At 44.7% G+C, this 6,865-nt stretch overlaps 1 long non-coding RNA gene across 1 annotated transcript; it reads left to right on the top strand.

Moving 5' to 3' along the window:
* The first annotated feature begins 2,198 nt into the window (after nt 1-2,198).
* LOC133920364 (uncharacterized) lies at nt 2,199-3,608 on the top strand. Its single transcript, XR_009910093.1, has 2 exons — nt 2,199-2,793; nt 2,871-3,608. It is a non-coding gene; the product is annotated as an uncharacterized LOC133920364 (long non-coding RNA).
* The last annotated feature ends 3,257 nt before the right edge of the window (nt 3,609-6,865 follow it).

Here is a 6,865-nt window from a genome sequence, read left to right as displayed (position 1 = left end):
TCTACATGTATTGCATTTATGAGACCTACTAACATATATTCTTGAAAAATATGTTCGTCACATTGACTATGTTGTTATTGATCATTAAAATCACAATTATAATCTAATAGGGTCATTTTCGCTATAGCCACCCCCTCTCACCCCTCCCTCCTACCTCGCCGCTGCCTGAGCTGGTTGCCGAAAGCTCACGCAATGGCAAGGACGGCGGCGGCGGGGCTCCTCCTAATTGGCGTCGGCGCATCTCTTCTTAGACGGGATCCACGTGCTGGTGGGATTCGTGCGAGGCGGTCGGATCCGCCGTGTTGTCACCGTTTTCGTATGGCGACAGTCTTCTTCTTCATGGCGGACGACCCCTTCACGACGCAGTCGAGATCCCCGTGCGATCGGTTGGTCCGCCATAGGGGCGTGGACGTAGCTGGACTTTAGCGTGGTCGGCTATGCGACCGTCGAGTAGATCTGTGCTTGCGAGCTCGATGGTGACACACTCGTGGTCATCCAGCTGGAGCGTATCGACGCAGATGGTGACGGCTTGGTCCACATGTAGGTCCTCGGCAACAGCATGCGCGTCGTCGAGGCACATCTGGTGGAGTACAATGGCGAGTTTCTGCTCCTCTCGATGCACGACAACGTGGTTTGCAACTCGGACGTGGGCCTCGTAGTTGACGAAGGTGACAACGATGATAGCAGGGACGCATCTGAGGTGAAGGTGTACATGGTAGAGTGGTTGGGGGACGGGGCATTGTGGCTGGTGTGCAGGGCGGACCTCGACTGGTACACGTTGTTCTCAAGGCAGAATCGCGCGTTCGCACTCTCGCTAGCGGAGTTCCACGCGTGACGTGCCATCTGCGTCTACCTCATCGCGGCGTGGTGGAGTTTCAAGGTTTGAGGCCACATCTGGGCATATGCCCATGTGGTATGGCTGTGATTTTGGTGGTGGCTTGGCGGAAGGGGGATTTGAATGGGTTGCAAGGCTGGGCTGCGCACCCCTGATGGCGAAGCAATCCAGATCCGTAGTGTGGTGTCCAGCAGCGGGTGTGGGGCGGCGCCCGCGCGCTGTGATCGTGGTGATGATTGAGGCGGCCTCAGAGGTGATCGGATCTGGTGCGATGCTTCAATCGGTGGGTCTTTGCGGTGCTGCAGCGGCACTACAGTGATGGGTCCCACATCGCGGCAGCCTTCTCAGTGCATTGTGGTTGGTTTCGTGATGGCTTCCTCTACGCTCGGTCAGGACTGGCATTTCAACGACTACAAGTGCGAGTCAAGATGTGTTGGGGTTGGCGGCAGCAGCTAGACCGGTGCTCGATGATCTAGTGATATGGTGGTCAGATGGTGCTCCATTGATGGCGACTGTTGTCCGATGATTGCAGCCTTACGTTGCACAGTGGCTCGACGGTAACTGATCCTACATGACAGTGGTCAGTTCGGTGAAGGACTGTCGTGCTCTTCGGGGCGACACATCGGTGGTCGAGGTGGTGCGGCACGTGTTGGTGCTTTCATTCAACTGGCCGCTATTGATAGTCGTGATTGTTTGTTTTTTCCGTCGTCGGCGTCATCATTGTCTTAGTTGCAGCAGATGTTTGTTTCGTCACTTAACCCCTTATGGGCCGTTGTTTTGTCTAATATGGGCTTTCTTCTTTATCAATACAATCGGTAGCTCCTTTGCCTGGTTCGTTTAAAAAAAACTTTGCCTTCATTTGGGTGCAACCATCGCTGCCACGGGCAGAGACAAGGGGGCACGTCGGGGCCTAGCCCCTAACCAGTAAGAGAGCCCATTAATTTTCATACTAATTAAATGCTTAATTAAGTATATCTCCATATGTTGCACTTCTAAGACAATAAGAAAATTAGCCTAATCAAACAAGTCTTTTGTCCATCGTAAACAATTTATGCTCGTTGTGTACCACATGTTCAACTTTCTCTATTTTTTCACGTCGCCGCTGCCCGTAGATCGCTCATGCTCCGCTCGCTACAGGATGCTTTGATAGCTTTTACATGTTGACTTCTTTAGCTGTGATGAAGAGGCTAAGGACAACCGATAGTTTTTATAAGCCAGTCATGTTTCAGTTGCACTAAAAATACTAATATGATCATTGATCAAACTATTGAACCGGTTGATATGCAAAATCCTAATCAAAATAATTATCCATCACCACAAGATCAATAAGAAAAATTATAACTACAATTGAGTTAGTATATATGTATATATACCATCATAGAATATTTGTATCAGATGATTGGTATTAATATTTACAACTTGGCCCCTGCCGCTGCTACTCATAGTTGCAGCCAAAATCTCCATGCTTGACAACCAAGCACACACCTGTTAGTCTGTTACACTGCTCCTTCACTCTTACCTGAAATGCCAAGAAGAAAGAAATGGGAACACGAACACACAATTCTCAATAACAATAATCTACACTAGCAGAACAGCCTGTACTGCTATGCTAGATACGAAGTCCTGCCCTTCCACATTGCCATTCGGTGCTTTGGTAGGAGAAAACACGAGATGGAGATATATAATCGGAGATGGAGTTTTAAAAAACAAATAATCGGAGATATGGGTGGATTTGATGATATGGAAAAGGTGGTCGCGACAGCCAGTAAAGTCCCGGGGCATATATGCCTTCACATCCGCCGAATCTTTGTAGCTTGTAGAGAGGGGTCGTCAAAGTCGCGGAAAGCGCCGGTGAGGTGGACCAGCGTTGCCTCGGCTGCGTGCCCAACTTATTTGGCTCGCTCGCCCGGCTTTGGATTTGTCCAGCGATGGAATCCGCCACTGCGAATGGAGATGAGGTAGGAGTTGCTGATTCGTTTGCAGTCAAACAAGTTCTAGAAGAGCAGCTAAGGTAGTATTTGGTTGTTTGTACTAGGCCGAATTTGGACGCAACCGTCTTGGACGAGGCTTTACGAGTTTGGTGATGAGCTCGTCTACGACCATTTTGCACAGATTCTAAGAATATATCTAGAAGATGTTGTATCATTCCATATGAGAAATTTGAACTATCACATCATTTAAAATAGGACGGTTGCGTCGCTCCGCGTTAGGTTCACCTCCCGTGCCCTTCTTTCATTTTCTCTCTTTTCAGTTCGACGACTGAGTAACTGTGTTGACCTTCGTCGGGCCACAACCAGGTATGCCCCCCTCCCCTCTCTTCCCTTCACCTCTTCCTCTCCTTCCTGTTGTGCGGACGAAGCAAGTCTAACTAATGCTGAATTTTGTTTTTCTTCCTGTTTGAGTCATTCGATTTGATCTCCTAGGAAAAGTATGTATCTAAAGTGCTCTTTGTCCCATACTCCCATTAAATACCAAGTTGGATGGGATGCGTCGGTTGCTACTCCTCACCTAATCGCTAGCCCAGTATGCTTGTTCTTACTCCTGCCAAGTGATCACTGCAGTGGAAACTTACTATCATCGAGTGAAAGCATGATGATGAAGGCGAGGTGAGGTGAGCAGAGGCAGAGCTCTGTATGATCCATGCTGTATGTCTCTGATGATTGGTCGGAAGTGGCCACTATGATGTAATATCCTGTTTTCGAAATTTATTTGTAGTCTTTCTCATATGTGGAACAATTCGTATATATATAACATATCTTTTATATTTTTATCATCACTTCGTGTAGAAAAGTTAATTAAAAGTTGTTATGTTTGGAAAGTAAAGATTTATAAGTCGATTTAAAACTATTTAAACTATTAAGTTGGTACTAATCTATCACACTGAAACATTTAAGTATATGGCCAAAACCAAGAACACTAATAAATCATAAATTACACATGTATCAATCCCTGTGCTGGCAAATATTAACCACTAACTAGAGTCTGATTAGGTTTAACTACCAGGCCACGTACGACTGGTAGTTCTCCGGTCGGCCGGCCGGCTCCTTGTGCCTGTCCTGTCGCATCTGGCTCTGGCGCCACATTTGGCTCCTGCTCCTAGGCCACACCTCGCACTAGTGTCTTACGATCGTGTAGGCTGTATCCATCGCTTGCCTACTCAAAAGCAGGGTTCAAAAAACCGTCGGTAACCGCTCAAAAATCGCGGTTACCGACCTTCTCGGTCCGGTCCGATTTCAAAAACCGTTCGGTAACCGAAATTTGAATTCAAAAAATTCGAAAAAATAAAAAAATTCAAAAAAAATTCAAAAAATATATTAAAAAAACTAGACACAATTCTAAGAACTTCTGTGAATTTTTTTTCAAAAATAATGTCGTTTGCATCATATTCTATAGGGAGAAAGTTTGAAAAAAATGAAAAAAATTGAAGCGTGCGACTCAATTATTAACTCACGTTAAGGAAAAGTGTAACATGCAAACACATATTTTTCTTGTATAAAAAGTATTTTAAGAGAACCTTTAAAATTGATTTCACTTTATTTAGAGTTTTATTAAATTCTCTATGATTTTTACAAAGTTCACAAGCATAAAGTGAATATGTTAAGAAACATCACTGTAATTAATTTTTTCATGTCTACTATTATTTTTTCTACGTAAATCATAATATAAATAAGCTAATGAAAGTGGTTTCACTAATTTTTAAGGTGTGATGGGTCAGTTATGAATTAATCTAGTCGCAACACATTTACACAATCATGCATGTTACAATAACTAATTCATGAGTTCATATATTTTTAAAAGATATAGGATCATGTAAGAAGACTAACAAAATTAGTTTCATGATTTTTGGATTAGCAAAGAGTAAACTATGCATTTACCTTGGTTTAACAAATAAAATTTCTCACAGAAAATTTTGAACTTTTTTATGAGTATAAATACTTTTATCATGTAGATCATGTTACAAGGAAGCCAAAAAAATTTGTTTCACTTGATTTGAAGCTCGGATGAATTAGTTATTGATTTTACAAGATTGAACCCTTTTTTAGGTTTTTTATTGAACTGCGCTGAAATTCGATAAAACCGCTCGATAAATCGAGAAAACCGAGCGGTTACCGAGCCAAACCGCTCGGTAACCGACCGAATCAAAAATGCGAGAAAATCGCTCGGTAACCGACCCAAACCGCTCGGTAACCGACCCAAACCGCTCGGTTACCGAGAGAAAAAAAACATGATTTTTTCGCAAAAATTTAAAATTTGCCGAATGAATTTTCTCCGAATTTTTTTAAATTTTTGACCGGTAATCGCGGTTACCGCGGTTTTTCGGTTACCGCCGGAGGTCGGTAACCGACCTCCGGTCGGTAACGTGAACCATGCTCAAAAGTGACCTGCCCCGCACAAGGTGATCTTATGCAGCTACGCTTGCAAAACACGCAGAGTTTAGCCCTTCCTTGCCTGCTTGGACTCCGCGAATTGCGGTTGAGACGAAAGGTGAGAGACCCATGCACCCTCGGTGAGACTACAATGGTAGATTGATACGACAATCACCAAGCAGTGGCGGACCTGGGCACCTGCCCGGCCTGTGTCTCGATCTGTCTCTGTATCTCGTTATGAAAAAATTCAGGATTTAGATCGGTCAAATTTTCAGTAAAGTTTAGTCTGCACAGGCACGGTTTGCACCCAGCTCAGGCTCTGCAATCTTTGGATTCGCCACTGTCACTCTAGTCCATAAGCGCGATTCTGACCCCTGCTCATCGCACCCTTTTTCCCGGCTTCATTCTGAGAAGCAAAAACGTAGCAGTAATCTCTCTGCTGAAGTTCGCCAGTCAGCCGTGTCCATGGCTACTTTTCTGTCGTGGAGTTACAGGCAAAGCTGGAAGAAGAAGGCTCGTATTCGTCCGTGTAGGCTCGGATTTGCACCTGGGCCCACATGCACCTAACATGGGCCAGCCCATAGCATCCGGTTTCATCAAAGGCCGAGGAACGTACGATCCGACGCCCAGGAACGGCATGTGACCCGAAAGGACACAATTCTTTGTGTTGGGCCTCACGTGCCTCACCGAACCACAAGTTGGGCCGAGCATAAGAAGAAAACCTGGAGTGTTCCCGGCCGCCTCAGCCCATGTGAGCATGCCCTCCGCTCGATGTAGAACCGGCAGGTTATGGGCTCGTTTGGTTCAGCACCGCAGCACGCCTGCCAAAAGTTCGCGTGCCCATGTACGCGAGGCCATGGCTTGGTTCGGCATTAGCAAGTTGGTGAGCCCACGTGTTGCCCATGCTCTCATGCTCGCGTTAGTTCATTTTCACGCTCATGCATTGGCGAAACGGACCTCTCTTCTTGATGATGTATATGTTTTTTTAATGTGATACTCGGTTCGTGTAGAATATAATGACATTCAGCGAACCTAAGGGGTATAGTGGTGCCCTATACTACTCACCCACAAATTGATAAGGACGATAGGGATGATAATTTTATGCCTCTAATGTCTTGGCGTTCCAGCAACAATATAAGAGAAGATTCAAAAAACACTGCAAGATGACATTTACACATCACATTAAGATGGCGTACAACCGACAACAAAATAGGACATACTACTATTGTAATAGCTCAAGATGACGACGACGACGATCACGATTTCATGCCGCAACGACCCCTCCCTCTGAGGCCTATATCTCCAGAGGATATTGATGATCTTGAAAATGATGATGGATTTGCTGGTACCCATTCTTACAACTTCGCATCATCACATCAGAGACGACAAATATCTTACCCTGATAGCATCGACTGGCACAGCTGACATTTTTCTGCTAATTTACGTCACCACTTTCCTCCGCCATCTTAAGATGATCTAATTATTCAATAGCTATCCACTAAGAACTATGCAAATGCCATCCACGACTGTTTATTTTGTTTATATTTCTATTTCATTAGTTTAGTTCGATGAGTATATGATTACTATCTTATATTAATGTATTATGTTATGAACTATTTGTGAATTTTATGTCTAATCAATGTGATGGTAAGTTTATCCATGC

This window comes from Phragmites australis, chromosome 6 (assembly GCF_958298935.1).
Source record: "Phragmites australis chromosome 6, lpPhrAust1.1, whole genome shotgun sequence".
NCBI classification, from domain to species: Eukaryota; Viridiplantae; Streptophyta; class Magnoliopsida; order Poales; family Poaceae; genus Phragmites; species Phragmites australis.
The sequence above is the reverse complement of the archived record's forward strand: the minus strand, read 5'-3'. Positions and strand labels throughout refer to the sequence as shown.